Genomic DNA, 19,932 nt, shown 5'->3' with positions numbered 1-19,932 from the left:
TTCGTCTTTCTGCTATAGGTTGATATACGCAAGAGACAATATATACGGATTCTCAATATTCTTTCCTTGGTCTCATTTTCCCCCCTAGATCATTTTATTTTTTTTTATTTTTTAATATTTTAAAAAGATTTTATTTATTAATTTGACAGAGAGAGAGAGACAGCCAGCGAGAGAGGGAACACAAGCAGGGGGAGTGGGAGAGGAAGAAGGAGGCTCCCAGTGGAGCAGGGAGCCCGATGTGAGGCTCAATCCCAGGACCCTGGGATCATGCCCTGAGCTGAAGGCAGACGCCCAACAACTGAGCCACCCAGGCGCCCCCCCCCCAGATCATTATAAACATAACAACTCATATTTTTACACCTACAAATTTATTTTTATTTTCCTTTCTTTCTCTCTTACTTTCTGTTTGATCTTATTCATAAGATATTTCAATATTCATTTAGCATTCACTAAGTACCTGTCATATAAACTCATAGGCTCATAAAAATTGCAAAATTTAAATCTGGAAACAATCTTGGAGATAAAACAAATCAAAATTAATGTTTACTGTCAAGGACTATAGAATCTAGAGTAGCTAGACTTCTTGCTTCTTGGTCTAGCCCACAGAAAAGCTAACTCAGGTATGCCTCCTATGATCATCTAATACCCATTGGTTTTGCTTTTCAGAACAACAAAATTTTGGTATCATCTCGATACCTCACTAGGCAGTCTTCCAGATCACTTATAAAGATAATAAACAAAATAGATGTTGCATTAGTGTCTGAGGGCTACTCTAACAAAGGACCACAAACTGGGCAGCTTAAGACATCAGAAATTTATTTTCTCACAGATCTGGAGCTCAGTGTCTGAAATCAAGATGTCGGCAGGGCCAAAACTTCTAGGGGAGGATCCTTCCTTGTATTGTATAGCTCCTGGTAGCCCCAGACAATCCTCTGCGTATGGCAGCATAACTCCAAGCTCTGCCTCTGTCTTCATGTGGCTGTATTCCCTGTACGTCAAACTCTCTTCTCTTCTTATGGGGATACCAATCGTATTGGACTACAGCCTACTCCAATGAACTCATCTTAACTTCATTACATCTATAGACCCTATTTCCAAATAAGGTCATATTTATAGGTACTGGGTATTAGGATTTCAACATTTCTTTTTGCAGGATACAATTCAACCCATAAAGGATGTGATTATTAATTGCTGAGGAACCTTGATCTTTACACTTTTCCAGTTAAATAAATATCTATCAATTCTTACCTTTTTGATTTCTGATTTTAAACCTTTTCTTGGGTCATGCTAAAAGCGTATTTCCCATCGAATGGTGACTTATTATTTAGTAATCTTTGGTAAAGAACATTGTCAACGTTTTTTTCTAAAACCTAGCTTATACCCTATTATCTTCATAGAAAAGAACTCTAAGAATAATCAGTCAGGTATGATTTCTTCCTTAAAAAGTTTCTCTTTCCCATAGGAGATTATTTTAATATTTGATGACTCTATTTGCTATTATGGATTCTAAGAGCTAGCCCAGTACTCAAGAAATATTTACGGACCCTCTTCTATGTGCCAAGTACTGCACAAACCTAAGGAAATAGCAGTAAACAAAATGAAAATAACTGTCTTCTTGAAGCTACAGTTTGGGAAGCTGGCAGGGATTATAGGGAAAGAAAACAGACACTAAAAACATATACACATAATACCATGATTAAATGAATTACTACAAATCAATACACATATTAAAGTATCTAATGCATAGAAATGCTTAGAAGAACCCTACTACATAGTAAATGTTAACTAACAAAATAAGGAGAAGGAGGAACAGTAAAGACACTAGCAGTAAGTGCTAGGTAAGAAGTGAAAAGGGGCAATAGGATACATAATGACAGCAGGGGTACACAAATAATAAGAGAGCCCATTATAGCTAGAGCAGTCAGAGATACCTCAAAGGAATGATATTTGAGCTGAAGTGATGGAAAGAAGGTGGTCAGTCATATAAAAAACTGGTAAAAGGGGGCGCCTGGGTGGAGCAGTCGTTAAGCATCTGCCTTCGGCTCAGGGCGTGACCCCGCGTTCTGGGATCGAGCCCCACATCAGGCTCCTCCGCTGGGAGCCTGCTTCTTCCTCTCCCACTCCCCCTGCTTGTGTTCCCTCTCTCGCTGGCTGTCTCTCTGTCAAATAAATAAATAAAATCTTTAAAAAAAACCGGTAAAAGAATATTAAAGAGAGAGGAAACAGAAAGTCTTGAGATGAGAAGCAGCTTGGCAAGTCAAGGGCACTCAGATCAGAAAGCCTTGAGTATGGGAGATGAGGGGGGAGGCTTCACTGGGAGGAGACGGGCATAGAAAAGATCGTGTAGTTTAGGCTACAGTAAGAAATTTGAATTCTATGTTAATTACACAGAGATGCCACTGGAGGGTCATTAGCAGGAGATAGACAAGACCACATTGAGATCACTCTAGTTACTGTACAGAAAATAAAATGTAGGAAGGACAAGGGAGCAAGCAGATAGCATGACTGAAGTAGTCCAGGCCACAATTGTGGTGTCTTTATTAGGATGGTCACAGGGGAGATGCTGACACAGGTGGGTTTGGGGTTATATTTTGGAGGTGGCATCAAGAGAACCTGCTGATGGAGTGGATGGGAGATTTGAGAAAAAGTGAATACAAAGGTGTTTCCCAAGATTTTGGCTTGAGTAGCTGATTACAAGTGATACCATTTACTAAGAAGTAGAAAACTGTGAGAGCGGCAGATCTGAGGGTTTCGACAAGTTAAATTTGAGATTATCAGTCCAATTACTGAATGAAATGATCAAATTCTAAGCCAGTCTGTATAGATGAAGTTCACTTTAAGCATCTTAGTCATGTACGCGAACTGTCATCATGATATAACAAAGAATTCATTATGATACCAGTAACTAAGCATTATTTTTACATATTTAAGAACTATGTTGTAGGCTGATGACTTTTGGTAGGCATATTAAAAACAGAAAAACTTCACATATAAATTTCAAAACTGTACAGCATTTAGTTTTATTTTTAAAATATAAGGTAAAAAAAAATCCCAATTTCAGAAATGTGGTTTCTCTGACACTGAGCTCCACCTGCTGGTAATTTCTTATCTTTGGGTCTGGTAATTTCTTATCTTGATGCATTATATTATGAAAAAGAATTAAACTATGTTAAAGTGAATTATAACCTCCGATCTAAGTACACTGAAAAGCCATACTTAAGAGATATCATGGTAACTTTTTCTTTCTTTATAGCTACCTTTATTGAGTTTAGTTACATGCCAGGCACTGGGCTAATTTTTACAAACATCACCTTATTAATTTCCAAATAATTCTGGAGGTTTCTATGATCTGCCACATTTTACCAAAAAAGGAAATTGAGCTCAGAGAGGTAGTGTAACTTTGCCTATAGTACCAGAAAATTTTGAGTTTGAATCTGTCACTCTGATTCTAATCAAATTCCTTAACCTCTTCAAGCTTAAATATTCTCATATGAAAGGTAGGAATAACACCTTCCCTGCAGGATTATTCGCCAGTAATAATATTTTATGTCTAGCAGGCAGTCAGTCCCTTTCTTTTAGTAATTTTCCTCAAATGACATATTAGAGACAAATGTTAATGACCCAAATCAAGTGTCTTTCAAAGAATGATCTTTTGGGAAATTTTAAATTTTGAATTACAATCGATTTTTGAAATTTTTTGACTTTTAAATTTTGTTTAGAAAACTACTCCCTCCAGGGGCACCTAGGTGGCTCAGTTGGTCAAGCAGCCAGCTCTTGATTTTGGCTCAGGTCATGATCGCAGGATCCTGGGGTCAATCCCCGTGTCAGGCTCCATGCTCAGGGGAAGTCTGCCTAAGGATTCTCTCTCTCCCTCTCTGTCTTCCCCTCCCCCACCTTGTGCTCATGTCTGCTCTCTCTCTCTCTCACTCCCTCTCTCAAATAAATGAATAAATCTTAAAAAAAAAACTAAAACAAAAACCATCCCCTCCAAAATGGAATATGTTTCACACAATAGTTGGATTTACAGCACTCGTTAATCGTTTATCTTTACAATCTGTACAAAGAGTGACCACACCTAAACCCAACAAAAAAAAAATCTACAAACTGAAATTAAGAACGAGGTAGAAAACAGTGAGAAAGCAGTAAGTACAGTACATCATAGAAATTGCAAGCAAAAAAAGTTGAAGTTTACACTGACAACTTCTCTTTAATCATCAATAATAGTTCTTAATCATAACAAGGAAGAAGTTTTGAATAATTTTATGGGGGTTATGTTTTCACACACATATGCAAATTATTTTAATATATAAAATATTTCCAATTATTTTCAAAGAAAAAACAGGCCTTCAATTTTTTTTAAAAATCAGCAAATAAATTCTTCACTAATAAATTCTTCTTACAGATCCACCTTCAAACAAGTACAGAATACCTGCAATTGAGAACACTTCCCAGTGAACATATTTATCCACTGTATATCCAAACGGAAGCTGAGAAAAATAGTACTAAGACAGAACTGTTAAAAGTATATGCTATTCTAAGTCTATATTATATTCTTAGATAATACCAATTTATAGACAGCTGCATTCTCAGGCCCCCACAGAACTGATTTTGGTGTTATAGTCTCCACTCCACTGAGGGAGTCTAGATTCTGCAAGAGATGGCCTTATCAATCTCCTTCCTGCATTAGCTACAGTGATATTGTCAAGGGCACTGTCACCACAGAAGTCAGGGTTAAAGCCTCTAGTAAGAAATTCTATTAGAGCTAAATGCAATGAAAAGCTTTGCTTCCCCTGCAATGTGACATGCTTTCTTTTATTTAATAGTAAGTGTTATATGACTTTATCTCCTTTTTCATTTTGGCCTTTGGGGAGCTTAGAGACAAAATAACAGCTCTCGTGTAGTAACTATACATACTATGATCTATATAGTTTTCCCCCCAGTCTTCATAAACTGGTACAACCCTATTTTTTCGGGTCCTGATTTTAGTTTCTGTTTCTATTTTGCCGAATCTTGTCAGCATTAGCTATTTCAAATACTCAGGGGACTACGACAGAAAATGAATGAATGAGTGAATGAACACAAGCATATAAACAAGTATATTTTAAATCTATATAAAAACCCTTGCAACATGCAGTTTACACATTCCCAGAGCTAACAGACTTTTCTCCTAACAATTTAAGACAAAAGTCTGATTACCTATAGTGATTACCTATATATGATGACATCATGTTCCCTGCCATCTTCAGTTCCCTAGATATGATCATTATACTGGGCTGCCTTTCTTAGAAATGATACAGCTGAACCTTAAAGCATCAGCATTTTTTCACTTCCTGCCAATCAGATGAAGAACTCTAAGGAAACCTGGAAGGACACAGGAAGATTCCCTTGTGTTCTTTGGTTTTTATCATTTGAATCCCAAATCACATTGTATAGCTGCTAAAAGCAAGAGGTTAAAGCTGTCCCTGACTTTGACTTTGGGAGATGGCAAAGAGGCAACATCCCTAAAGCTCACCCGAGAAGCCTATCAGAAATGACAGACAAATTCAACTGGGCTTTCAAATTCCTCTGGAGAATAAAAGACCAGTGTGTTCCTCACTATGTCTAGTCCATGTTGGTTTTACTTCTCATATACCAAGTATTTTAAGTATCTGCACAATTTACTACATCATCTTAAAAGCATGGTATATCTTTCAAAATAAAAATAATTACGATTTCATTTCCTAAAACTATTTTTGAAATTATAATAAGGAACCACCAAATTAAAGTGAGACCTCTAAACTGCATGCTCTCACAGGACGCTAGAAAGTGCATAGGTATTAACTTCTCTGGTGAGTTAAAGCTAGTGAAAGGTCAGAATCAACATGTTTGTTTAGCATATCTGTACCATTAGACAGTCTCTGAAATTAAAAAAAAAGAGAGAAACCTCATGGATTTTCATTATTATCAAAAGAGGCTGGCAAAGAGGCTTTCTAATTTAAACACATTTTAAATAAACTAAGCCAAATTACACAAATAAAAGATGACATAAAATATTCATTGTATCATACTAAAAAGACTTCCTAATCAACATGTAGAATCCCATGGTCAATTAATTTTTATTAGTTTTAAGTTCCAAAATTAAATCCTTGAGAACATGATCAAATATGGTACAAAATTGATCACGGTTACAGAGAAAGTCTATATAATTCTATTATGGACAAAGGGTGGACAGAAAGGAATCTCAATAAGAGTTTTCATGATGATTCGAATTTCATCTTTGTCATCTAACCGTGAGTGAACGTGATAGAGTTATCCAGCAATTTTCTTTTCTAATAATACACCTGCACTGGAGACTAATAAATGGCAAAGACTATGAATATTTTATAAGTAATAAAACTGAAAAAGGCTCACCATATCAAAAAGTATAGATATCTGTAATAATTAAACACTGCTAACATAAGCTCTATCCAAATAATAGTGACATAATTAATAGCACATTGAAGTTACTGTCTGTATGATGAAAGTCTATACTCATCCAAAACTTCTACCTACAAATGCTATAATAAATTATGATATTTCAGATTTCTGTTTGGAGGGACCACCTTATTAAAATAAATATCAAAATGCTCCACTTTAATATTTTATTAAATACCACCCAAAAATCAGTTGGTAATCAATAATTTAGTGTTAATCAAAGAACTACACAGAAAAATTTTCTTAAAATACTATAATTTGGGGGGCACCTGGGTGGCTCAGTCAGGTAGGTGTCTGCCTTCGGCTCAGGTCATGATCCCAAGGTGCTGGGATCAAGCCTAAGTCAAGCTCCCTACTTCTCTCTCTCTCTTTGCCCCTCCCCCCTGCTCATGCTCTCTCTCTCTCTCTCTCTCAAATAAAATCTTTTAAAAAAATTATAATTTGGCTCTTGACCTAAAACTTGAAAATATGAGAATGAATTTTACTAAATATATGAACTACAAATTGTATCCCTTGATAGATATTACTGAACTATTTAAAGCAAAAAATTTGACACTCTTAAGTTAGCTTGGTTCAATAATATTTTTATTTTATTTTAAATTCATGTGCTCTCCTCTGCCATGTCCCTTCTCCTAGTCCCTTTCTCTTTTGACTATGACCTACTTCTTATTTCTGTATTTTCTGTTGTCTCTCCTGTGCTTTATCTTTCATCTTTCTCACCTCTATGTATCTTCCTCCCCTCATCTGTTTCTGTTGTTCCTGTTCTCCCCCTCACCAGATCTCTCTTTTTTCCTTTCTTGATTCTTCCTTAACAGCCTTAGAGACAAAGGATGGGGAGAAAGAAGAGTTCCCTCCAAAAGCAAATTTTAATTAGAAGGGCCTGATTTATCCCCTTGTCAAAACTACAAAATACCTTTGTGGGATAAGAACACTGTTCTGGCTTCATAAGACTGTATCTAATTGGAAAAAAGAAAAGAAAAAAGAACACAAACCATTTAAACTGCCAGAGTTTCAGTAGTTTCTGACTATTTGGAACATCTAAGATTCTTATGACTCTAGATTAATGGAACATCTCAAAAGACGACCAAAGCTTTTCTTACCAACTGGATCCCATTTGACTCTGCCTGACCTTCTACCTCTACCAGTCCAGTTCTCGGTCTTTCAGCCACTGAAACCAGCCACGCTTCATAATCTATAGCCTACTATATTTCAACCTCCCAAATTACCTGCCTCTGCCACATCCTCCTTGCACTTGCTAAGCCCATTTGTTTCCCCCTGCAGCCCTCTCCCATTCCTGGCTATACCACAGAAGTCAGTTCTCCTTCCCAAAATTTCAAGACCTTTTTCTAAGCCTTCTCCTCTATCCTTTTTTTCCACATACTTGTCTCAATCAAAATTACTTCTGAAAAGGGAAGAGCCAGGTTTAGGCAAAATTGTAAAACAGACTAAATTCATCTTCGGCAATCTCTAACTTTGCTTTCCAACACCACGCCCACTCATGAGGCTGCTGATTTGTGTTAGAGCTGCCAAACGTGCACTCCCTACTTGCAGGGTGACTCGCACTTTCTTCGGCTCTCCTAAGCCCCTGATTGGGGGCACCTATTAATATCTCACAAAGATTAACATGTCACTTTCCCAAGAGGCACTCAGAATTTAAAAGAGCTGTTTAAGGCAACATCCTTTGCACAATAGTCCTCAAACTCTTTTTAACCCAAGAGACCTGAAAGACACAACACTTTCTCAGCAAACATCACAGTTAACCATGGCTTGTTAAGAAAAGAGAAAGGAAGGGAGGGAAGTATAGAGTCCAAGAAAAAAATACCATTCTATGGGAAGGGAATGGGTGACAGAGAGATAAAAGGATGGTCTGTATAATTTAAAAAGCACCCCCCCTCCTGCCACATAATTCTGAAAAGACCGCCAAAATCTGCCCAACATACAGGCAAAAACTAACACACACATACAGAATTGAGCACGCTTTCATACTGACCCCATGCTAAACTAGAATGAATTTTTTTCTGAAAATTTTAGGTGGAGTACAAGATGCATATAGCAGGGTATAACTATCAAAAGTGTACTGTTCATGAACTTTTCACAGATTGAATAGATCCCTGTGACCAGAACACATACCAAAAACAAGTCACGTTTGTAATCCAAAAGTCTGCTGTGTGCCTTTTAGTCACTCCCCCCATCCCAAGGTGTAACCACTGCCAAGGGTAGCCACTATCCTAACTTCTAATATTATTGATTACCTTGGCCTCTTTTTGAACTCCCCATCAATGGAATCACAAAATATGTAATGTCTGATATCTTTCACTCAACATTGTGTTCGTAAGATTCATCCATACTGTTGTATGTAATCATAATATGCTCATTCTCATTACATATTTACCAACTGGTAAATATTCTGTAATTTATCTATTCTACTGTTGACATTTGGCAGTTTTCAGTTTGGGGCTAATATAAATAATGTACTCCTGTGAATAATCTTGTACATGTCTTTTGGCGATGATATGATTCATTTCTGTTGAATCTATGCCCAGGAGTGGAGGTACTGGGATAAAGTATCCGAACCACTAAGATATTTTTGAGAACACAGTGCATCCTGGCCCCGCTTAAATGACACAAAATACTAAATTTTTTACTTTGTCTATCTAGAAGTGGTAAATACACTAGTTGAGACTATTTCTCTGCATTCTTTCCTTCCCATCAGTGTTATAAAGACTATTACTTTCTAAAACATATTCCGGAATAATTTGCCCCTCTGCATTAACTGAGCAGGTGTTTTGGTCCGTTTGGTGCTTATATACCGGACTATGTAGAGACAGAGCCCAGCTTTTACTAAATACTAGAATCCAACCACCAATGGTTTCATTTTGCAACATCAGGCACACTGAAGAGAAGTTTATTGAGCATTTACTCTTTGCCAGGTACTGTGTTAAACACCGGCACCTCTATACTATTATAAGAGAAAATAATTGTAAGAGGTGAGTATTTATAATAACAGCATAAAAGAAGCCAGGGCATTTTCACTCTCAATGCTATAATCTACTGGCCTCTCACACACTCGCCTTCATTTACTGAGGTCTTTGCAAGTGCCTTATGATTTAAAACACTACAGCATAAGAGAAATGGAAGGATTGTATTCATTTATAAATAGAAATTTTTCTCAATTTTTAAAGATTTATTTTGAGAGAGTGCCTGTGAGTGGGGGGGAAGGGTAGAGGGAGAGAATCCTTCAAGCAGACTCCCTTCTGAGCATGGAGACTGAGATGGGGTTCCCTCATCTCACCACCCAGATGATAACTTGAGCTGAAATCAAGAGTCAGATGCTCAACTGACCGAGCCACCCAGGCACCCCAGAAATTTTTAGCAATTTTATTATTTACAATTATTATGACAAATTAGCTATGTAACTAAATATCTTTTTTCTTCAGATAATTATATTTTCTTATCTTTTCAAAGTATCTGCATTAACCTACATTATAATAGTCCGAAATCTGTTGTTGATGTTTTTTAAATTTTTAATTAACACAGAATGAATGCCAGTTGATACTGTGTCTATCAGTCAAGTAAACAGTTAATCTGGGAGGAAATATCACAGGAAAAAAATCTAGTGTGTGAATAATAATGAAATTGTTAATAAATTTAAATGTTTTATTATATTTAACCTTTTTGTGTATGAACTTGCATAACTCACTTCACTTCTCTTTCATTTTTTATCTTTATCTTGACTGGTATTCCAGTATTCCCAGTTTCCTTGGAAATGTAGATTTAGGAGTCCTCATGTGTTGTTTAAAGAATGACAGAAAGGGGAAAAAAGCCCACAGATACTTGATTACAAAGAAAGGATTGAAAAGCAAGGACTGAGGGCTAAAGTCTGAGGAATGTTAATGATCGAATTCATCACAGCACTTAACTCTGATGTTTTCTTGTTAATCAGTTGTTTATTGCCATTTTCTGCTAAATGTAGATCTATGAATGCAGACTTTGTCTATTACCCCCAATGTCTCCGAACACGATGCATAATATTCAAAGAAGTTGGTTAAATGTTTTAATAGGCAGAGGAGGGAAGAGGACATGCGGCGACAAGGATGGAAGAGAAAGGAGAGAAAGAGAAACGGCGAAGACAGAGGAAAGAAAAGGAACAAAAACCAAATGCGTACTGGTACCCTCCTAATTTTATCTGGAGCTCTGTAACAAGCCTCTGCCTTTGCATTCATTCACTGAGTCCTGATAATGATCCCGTGAGGAGCATATTACTAACCACATTTTACAGATGGAAAAACTGAGGTTGGGAGGGATGGAGGTTGGGAGGGATGGAGGTAAAAATCCACCTAAAGGCAAATAAACTCAGAATGATTTCAGTCAAATTCCCAGTTTCTCCACCCTGCCCTACTGCTATAAAGGGGGCCTTTAAATAATACTGAGAGAAAAGGACAAAAGGAGTATGAAGAAAACCAGATTTCAACTGATAGAGTGAGTAGTAGTGTTGCATGAATTTACCAGAAGAGTTACTTCTTTTTTTTTTTTTTTTAAAGATTTTATTTATTTATTCGACAGCGATAGAGACAGCCAGCAAGAGAGGGAACACAAGCAGGGGGAGTGGGAGAGGGAGAAGCAGGCTTATAGCAGAGGAGCCTGACGTGGGGCTCGATCCCATAACGCCGGGATCACTCCCTGAGCCGAAGGCAGACGCTTAACCGTTGTGCCACCCAGGAGCCCCCAGAAGAGTTACTTCTAAAAGTTAATTTGAGTTTAAAAGCTGTTAATTGAATTTTCCATAATTGCAAACTTAAAAGAAAAATGTTATTTCAGGAATGAATAAATAATCATAAAATAGAATGGCATTTAGGGACTTTTTTCTTTCATTCACATTAAACTATAAAAGAAAACTGGCATTAAAATGTGATTATGTGATATTTTTATGAAAATTGCTTGTCCTCAATTTTAATCACAAACTTCAATGGTGCAGGAGTAGAAGAAAGTGAGCTTCGAGTAGTTAAAGCAGTAACACTAAAATTTTTCTTCAAAAAATTTAGGTAGTCAACCCTATTGATGTCAACAATACATAAGTCATACATTAATAACATGAGACTTTATTTTAAAAGTATTTTGTAATCTATTGTGGACAAAAGGTAACAATACTTTCAATACAGAGTAGATCTCAAACATGTTTATCTATCATCTAAAAATTAATAGCTTATATTTTTAAAAGAAAAGAGTTATGCTTAATGAAAAATAATATCACTACTAAGGAATAAAGACTAGCAGAGAAATAAGCACATACATTAAGTCATTATCATTTCTGTGATAACCAAATAATCAAATATCAGCTATTAAAAAGAATAGTGATTTGCAGGGTGCCTGGGTGGCTCAGTCGTTGAGCGTCTGCCTTGGGCTCAGGGCCTGATCCCGGCCTCTGGGATCAGCCCCACATCAATCTGGCTCCTCTGCTGGGAGCCTGCTTCTTCCTCTCCCACTCCCCCTGCTTGTCTCTCTCTCACTGGCTGTCTCTGTGTCAAATAAACAAATAAAATCTTAAAAAAAAAAGAAAAAAGAATAGTGATTTGCTAAGTGGCAGAGACTATTCTATGTGCTTTCAATGTGTAAACTTAACCATTTCTCACAATGAACCCAAGAGTAGGTAAAACTGTAATTCCCATTTTACACATTGGGAAATGAGGGCAGGAAAAGTCCCTAACATCACATACTTAAAGTGGTGGAGCAGGGATACAAATCCAAGCAGCCGGCTTCTGCAGCTGGAGAGCTCTCGGTAGTGATGGTCCTGTTGCAATCACACATTAGTCATTATCTCTGTAACCACTTGAGACTTTGTCACTCTGTTAAAATACCACTACCATAATTCTTTATAAAGTGAGAAATATTTGATAGAAACCAACTTTAACATTTAAACCATTTTTTTAAAACTGAGTGGTATCAATTATAACCTGCCAAAAGATATTTTGAAATTCTGAACCTATTCATTTCCTCTATAATCATCTGCTCAGTGTTTATTAGGTACCGCTAAGCACCTAAATTTTTGAAATGTTTTAACGCACGGATACTTTATAAAAGTCAAAATGCAGTCAACTTTCCATTAATTATTAATCAATTATTTCTGCTCCATCTCCCCACCAAACTGCATGGCAAGGTCTAAATCTATTTTATCTTTGACCCACCCTTCCAAAAATACCCCATACATAATATTCATGTACTAAGTAATCATAAAACACTTGATGAATTCCAAATGACTGAATAAATCTGAGTGTTTAATTCTCTTATTTGTATAAATATAGTAGATATTTAATTCTTTCCTATTTTTCTCTTTTTTTTTTTTTTAAGATTTTATTTATTTATTTGACAGAGATAGAGACAGCCAGCGAGAGAGGGAACACAAGCAGGGGGAGTGGGAGAGGAAGAAGCAGGCTCATAGCAGAGGAGCCTGATGTGGGGCTCGATCTCACAACGCCGGGATCACGCCCTGAGCCGAATGCAGACGCTTAACCGCTGTGCCACCCAGGCGCCCCTATTTTTCTCTTTTTATTACATTGTTTTAGGGCTAATTAACCCCTGGCCATTAGTTTGTGCTAAGATATTAAGAAATTCATAATTTAAACGATAAGTTTGAAATATATATACACATGTTTATATACATAGGAACATATATATATAAATGAAAATGAAAAATAGTTTTTTCATTTCATTTGTGCTATGTATATACACATATATATACATATACACATACATACATATATAAATGAAAAAGTTACTTTTCTTTTACTATTTACTTGATTTGGCCTATATATTCACTGCATATGCATATGAGCACAGACAATAGTTAAAATATAAATTGAAAACATTTTGAAACTTTAAGGTTTCTTTTCCCGATAGAAGATACTACAGCCTAACGCAAAAGAACATCACCAGCACCATCCATTAATTGGCCCATGATATGAAATGACTTCATTTGTATGAACCAAAAAAAAAAATGAATAAAAGAATCCTTTTTTTTAAGCTGAAATATAATTGAGATATACATTACATACCAGGACTTATGTATTTTGTAACTGGAAGTTTATACCGTTTGACCACCTTCACCCATTTGCCCACCTCCCAACCCTGTCTCTGGCAACCACCAATCTGTTCTAAAAAAAATTCCAGATACCATACAGTATTCGTCTTTCTCTGTCTTACTTATTCCATTTAGCATATAAGTCCTCAAGGTCCACCCATATCATCACAAATGGAAAGATTTCATTCTCTCTTATGAGGAACAATATTCCATTGTATATATACACCACATCTTCTTTATATTTAATCCACTGATAGACACTTAGGTCGTTTCCATATCTTGGCTATTATAAACAATGCTCCTATGAACATGGGGGTGTAGATAGATATCTTTTGAGATTAGTATTTTCATTTCCTTCAGATGAATACCCAGAAATGGAATTGCTGGATAATATGGTAATTCTATTTTTAATTTTTTGAAGAACCTCCATATTGTTTTCCATAGTGGCTGCACCAGTTTGCATTCCCACCAACAGCGCACAAGGGTTTCCTTTCCTCCACATCCTGGCCAACACTTGTTCTTTCTTGTCTTCGTGATAATAGCCATTCTAACAGGCATGAGGTTTTGACTGGCATTTCATTCTGGTTCTTTTGATTGGCATCTCATTCTAGTTTTGATTGACATTTGCCTGATCATTAGTAATGTTAAGGAATCTTGACTTGCATCATTTGGAAAAGTCAACAAGGCTTGTGTAACCTACTCATAATCATCTCTTCTTTGTTTTACATATTAGGAATTTTTAAACTAAATAAACATAAAGCTTAACATATAGCTGTAAATATACTTCAGGTATCAGATCCTAAGATAATTTAATAATATTAATGGCCTACAAAGCCACTGAAAGTTCAGCATGACAGAATTCATGCCATAGGAAAGCTAGAAGAAAAGTTTATTAATCTACAAGACTGATATATTAATTCAATATTAATATAATAATTAACATCTATAACTGACATTGTTATCAGGTTTAAAAACTTTTAAACTATTTTGAGAGAAAAATGTAAACCTATATGGCTACACAAAACCTTCTAAAATGTGTCTTGCACACAAACTCCTTTTATACACACTGTACTATTATAAGGATTGTACCAAAGCTATCATTACAATGACAGAAGGCTGAAAACCGTGTAAACATGTCACTCCTTTGTTCAGAATCTTCAGTGGTTTCTACGTTCTCTAACAGTTAGCATCAAAGTCTTTACAGTAATCTGTCTGACTGTATGATCTAAATGACTATTACTTCTCTGACCCCATCTCTTATTTATTGTCTCTCACTCTGTTCTGGAATATTCTCATTTCAGGCAGTCTCAACATTTGGTCCCTTAATTCTTTCAGATTTCTGCATAAATGCTACTTGATTTATCAGTGAAGACTTACTTGACAGCCCTATATATAAAAACACCTCCCATCACCCTTCCTCTTCCATCTTGATTTATTTATCTCCAAAGAACTTACCACCACTTGACACATATAAAACTATATGTTTAATATTTAATATATTTACCATTTAACACATATATTTAACTGTTTGTCTGTCTGTCCCACATAGAGTGAAAGGTCCAGGAGGACAGAAAAAATTATGTTTATTTTGTGCACTATTACATCTCCGAAATCTAAAATGATACCACAACACCTGACAATAAGTATTTGCTGATTGTACGAATGAAAAAAAAAGGAAGCAACTGTATATGTACTATTATGAAATGATACCTAAAACATATTAAGTTAAAAAGTAAGGTACAGAACAATATTGTTGTACACGCTACCATTTGTGTAAGAGCAGGAGGCATATAATGAACATTTATGTTTTTATCTGCATACAATGCTTCTGGAAGGTTACCTCTGAGGTAGAAAACTGGGAGACTAAGGAAGGGACACTTAGACTCCGGTATTTGTACATGTACTACCTGCCCAGAGAAATTAATTAAGGTTTTGCCTTTATAAATAAGAAATACATAAGATAACTCTGCAGAAAAATCTACAATCCATACTTAACTCAATGAGTACTAATTAATTCACACGGGAACTAAGGTGTATTATTAGAAAAAACTGAAATAAAATCTTATGTGTTTCAATAATATATCACACACATTATCTCATGTCAGTGTCATAAAAATCTGGTCAGGCAAGGTGGATATATATTCATTCCTTCTTTCTACGGAAAGGAAAACTCGGAAAGGTTAAGGAACTTGACCATGATTACAAAGCAGAAGCAAAGCTCAATTCCAGTCTCCTGATTTTTTTGTCTGGTACTTTTTTTCAATGTACTTGATGAGCAAGGCTTCAAATTAATATCGATCTTATGTACTGAAAGAAAGGAAGGGCACCTGATGATGAAAACAGATAAAGCTTCGATGATACTGCCAATCTCAACTGATATCAATCCATTTTGGAGTTTAACTATAAAATTGAAAATCCATCAGATACTACTATATAATGGACTACTACTGAGTCATAATGACAGACAATATTTAGTCAATAAACCAGATATTTTGTTGATTGCAAATATAACAAAACAGGATTTTATTGATAGTGCTGTTCAACTAAGCAGAACTTAGTAAGATTTGCAGAGAAGATAAATATATGTTCCATATTCGTCTAGCAAAGAGTTTGAAAGTGTGCAAATTCAAAAACATCAAAGTAAAGGCAATTATCTTACAGAATAGCTAACCATATTTAAAAAGTAAGAGCTCATTATAAAATGCCATGAATTCCAGATATATCTGACATATAAGAAAGATTCTTTCATCAAAAATTATTATACTTGGGGCTCAGCACATGCTATTATAAAGTAAAACAATTAGATTACTCTAGGTTGAAAAGGAAGTCCAAGTCCTCAATTCGACAGATACTGATTGAGAACTTATCTGCTTATAACTGGACAGCTATAAACAAACATGAAGGAAAGTGATGCTTTTAAATTAATTAACTAATTAATTAATTTCAAAAATAGGAAAATCGATGTTACTCAGAGATTAGAAAATTTTGGTATTTCCATCATTATCCAAGGACAGCCAACAAAGAGTTCACCTTCCTAATAAGCTCTTATTCCTCTAGTTCTCCTGCTAAAAACGTTAAAATCATGCTTGACTATTCTCTCTCATACCTCACATTTAATCCAAGGAAATCTCCTACGGTCAACCTTCAAAATATATCCAGAAGCAAAACACTTCTTGCTACTTCTCCTGCTATGACCATCCTTGCTCAAACTGTAATCTTCTATAATGTGGGCAACTGCAATAATCTCATTCTTTCACTCTTGTTCCCCTTAAGTAATTCTCCACAAAGTTGCCACAGTAATCCATTGAAATAAAAAGTAAGAGCACATTATTCCTCTGTTACTGCTCTCCAACCCGGTGGCTCCCCACTTCACTCAGAGAAAAGCCATAATCCTTAATTATGGTCCACAAAGCCCCAAGATCGGTTGTCTAATACTTCTCCAATCTCATTTCCTGTAGTCTCACCTTCCCTGCACTCAGACTTCCTTAACCACACCTGGATTAGTCCAATATGCGCCTGCACAATAGCCTCTGCAACAGGCGCACCCGCTGACTGAAAGGCTCTTTCCCCGGAAATAAGGGGTTTAGCAGCTCCCTGTTACCAGTCTTTGTTCAAACGTCAACTTCCCAATGATGCTTGTCCTGACTTGGACTTAAATTGTGTCCCAACCTCTAGACACCCAACCATCTACCCTGCTCTGTTTCTATTCCTTGGCATTTACTATCTTCCAATATAATATATAATTTACTACTTATTTATTAACTGCCACTCACCACAGATTTTTATCTCTAAAAGGGGGGGGGTTAATTAGTTTTATCCACTGATGTATCTCAATCATCTAAAAATGTGCTTGACACATAGTAGGTGCTCAATAAATGTTTCTTGAATGAATAAATAAAACATATTTATGCCCAGACAATACAGAATTACTGTGTAATACTTAATATCATTTTCCCCTTTGTATTTTGACCAAAATTAGACCTAGGTTTAAAAAAGACAATATTAGGAGGATGACTTCTCCTGACAGAGATGATTATATTATCTGCCTCTACATTTTTTTTTAGATTTCTATAAATTAATAGATGGCTTTTCATTCTTACTGAATTATATAGCCAAAATAAACATCAATGTATCTAAGAACCTGATTACACATTTGAATCACCTTAAAATTTTTATAAGAATCTGTGGCCCATCTTAGTGATACAGCTCCTTAAGGCACTCTTCACCACTGAAGAGGAAGAGTCCTGGTTAACACTGCCATTAATTAGGATCATGTTAAATAGCTAATTGTTTTCTCTTACTCTTAAATACTATTTAGGTCAAGTTTTCATGATCTTCCATGATATCATAATTTAATTTTTAGTTCTTCTAATTCTGCCATATTCAACTAAATTTCCCTTGTAGAAATTTTTTAGATACTTATACGGATAGAATACCAACAGAATTACTTAAGTTAATTTCAGCCTTTTCTTGTAATGCTATTAATAAAACAATGCTTTAACAGTCATTTGGGAAAAATCTTTTTAAAGCTTTAATATTTTTACTGATTTTTAATAAATTAGAAAGTAATATTCTAATTATTAATTGAAAAGACTGAATTATGCAAAAATTTCACAGATATATGTGAGCGTATAAGCTTTAAAAACACTGTATGGCAAGTATTTTTACTTGTATTATAAGACATACTGTAAAATCTCATTAATTGGCATTAATTTGGGGAATGGTCTATTGATTTATAAAATGTTATTTTATTACTTTAAACTACATAATTATGGCATTCCATTGTAAATTCCTTAAAGACTTACTAAAGGCATTGCCTCAATGAATAGATAAGATATATTTATAATTAAGAGTTCAACTATTTATTTTTTTATTTATTTTTAAAGATTTTATTTATTTATTTATTTGACAGAGAGAGACTGAGAGTTTACACAAGCAGGGGGAGTGGGAAAGGGAGAAGCAGGCTCCCAGCGGAGCAGGAAGCCTGATGCGGGGCTCGATCCCAGGACTCTGGGATCATGACCTAAGCCAAAGGCAGACGCTTAACGGCTGAGCCACCCAGGCACTCCCATTTCAACTATTTAAAATAAATTGAATAAAATGAAATAAATGACATCACTAAAAATTTCCAAAGTGTTATTCACCATCATGTAATAATAGAGAAAGCAGAAGAGAAAGTTTAAAAGTGCCAGAAAGCAGTTTGTTCTCACAGCTATAGTATACAGTGTCTCTGAAACATTATTTATTCATTTATTGAAAAAGTTTTTCTTCAATGATTATGAAAGATAAAGCTGCAAATGATCACAAGTTCCTAATGAAATAAGAATTGATGAACTGTTATATTTTAACTTTCAAAATCTAGTTTTTAGTCATAGTTACCCAATGAAAATATGCTATCATCTAGTGACTTGAGTATCTTGCTTTGTCGTAATAATAAGGCCAATATGGGTCATCTGCACACAGAATTAATTAAAATAAACTAGATAGCTAATTCTAAAACTATCTGCCACCTAATCAAGCTATGAAGTAACCAATTCCACACCCACATGGAGACAAGGAAGTATGATAAACTACACTCGGGGTACAAAAGATTTACTAGCTAAGGTTTTTAAAACCCAAGTAAAAGAATAAACTTCAGAAGTTCTTCTGAAAGAATGCACACACCAGACAGTTGTCAAGAACCAAGAAAGGGCCCGTGGTACATACAGGAAAATCCTTACTATCTGACAGGACAGTAAAGGAAAGAAAGGAAATATAATTCATAATTAACAATGTCATATACAGATTAGTATGGCTCAATTAATAACAAAAATGGGAATAGCCACAATAATTTAAATACTTCACATTCATTTCCACATTTATCACATTTTCGAGTACTGCCTTTTTTCCCTATGGACACATCTGAATATGTTTAACAATCAAATTGTACTATTTAGAACTAAATAAACTAAAAATGCCTAAAGTATCAGCTATGGCATCATTAACTATGATAGTTCTATTTATGGACTATTCAGCTACTCAAAGAAAAAGCCACGGCCAGAGCTCAGGCTTTTTCAGCCTTGGCACCCCTCATATTTTGTGCTGGGGAGTGGGAAGTATGAAGGCAGGGGCTGTCCTGTGCATTACAGGACACTCAGAAGCATCAGCGACCCCTACACATCAGATACCACTGTCCTACCCACTAACTGTAACTACCAGGAACATCTGGAGATATTGCCAGATGTCCCCTGGAGGGAAAAACTGCCACCTTGGAGAGAACCACCAACTTAGGATGAAAGGAAGAGGAAAAAAGAAAGGAGGGGGGGAAGGGAGAAAGAAAAGGAAAGGGGAGAGAAAGTATTTATACTAGGCATTCTTAAACAGTTAATGAAACTATATAAAATGAAACTGAATTTCTAGTTGGT

The 19,932-nt window shown here is 35.6% G+C and overlaps 1 protein-coding gene across 4 annotated transcripts in view; it reads right to left on the bottom strand.

Annotated features, from left to right (window-relative positions):
- The window catches only part of FER (FER tyrosine kinase), a 418,243-nt gene that overhangs the window by 263,066 nt on the left and 135,245 nt on the right, over nt 1-19,932 (bottom strand). The gene's annotated exons all lie outside the window — the stretch shown is intronic.

The sequence above is a fragment of the Ailuropoda melanoleuca genome, chromosome 3, assembly GCF_002007445.2.
Source record: "Ailuropoda melanoleuca isolate Jingjing chromosome 3, ASM200744v2, whole genome shotgun sequence".
NCBI classification, from domain to species: domain Eukaryota; kingdom Metazoa; phylum Chordata; class Mammalia; order Carnivora; family Ursidae; genus Ailuropoda; species Ailuropoda melanoleuca.
Note: the sequence above shows the minus strand (reverse complement) of the source record. Positions and strands in the feature narration are given on the sequence as shown.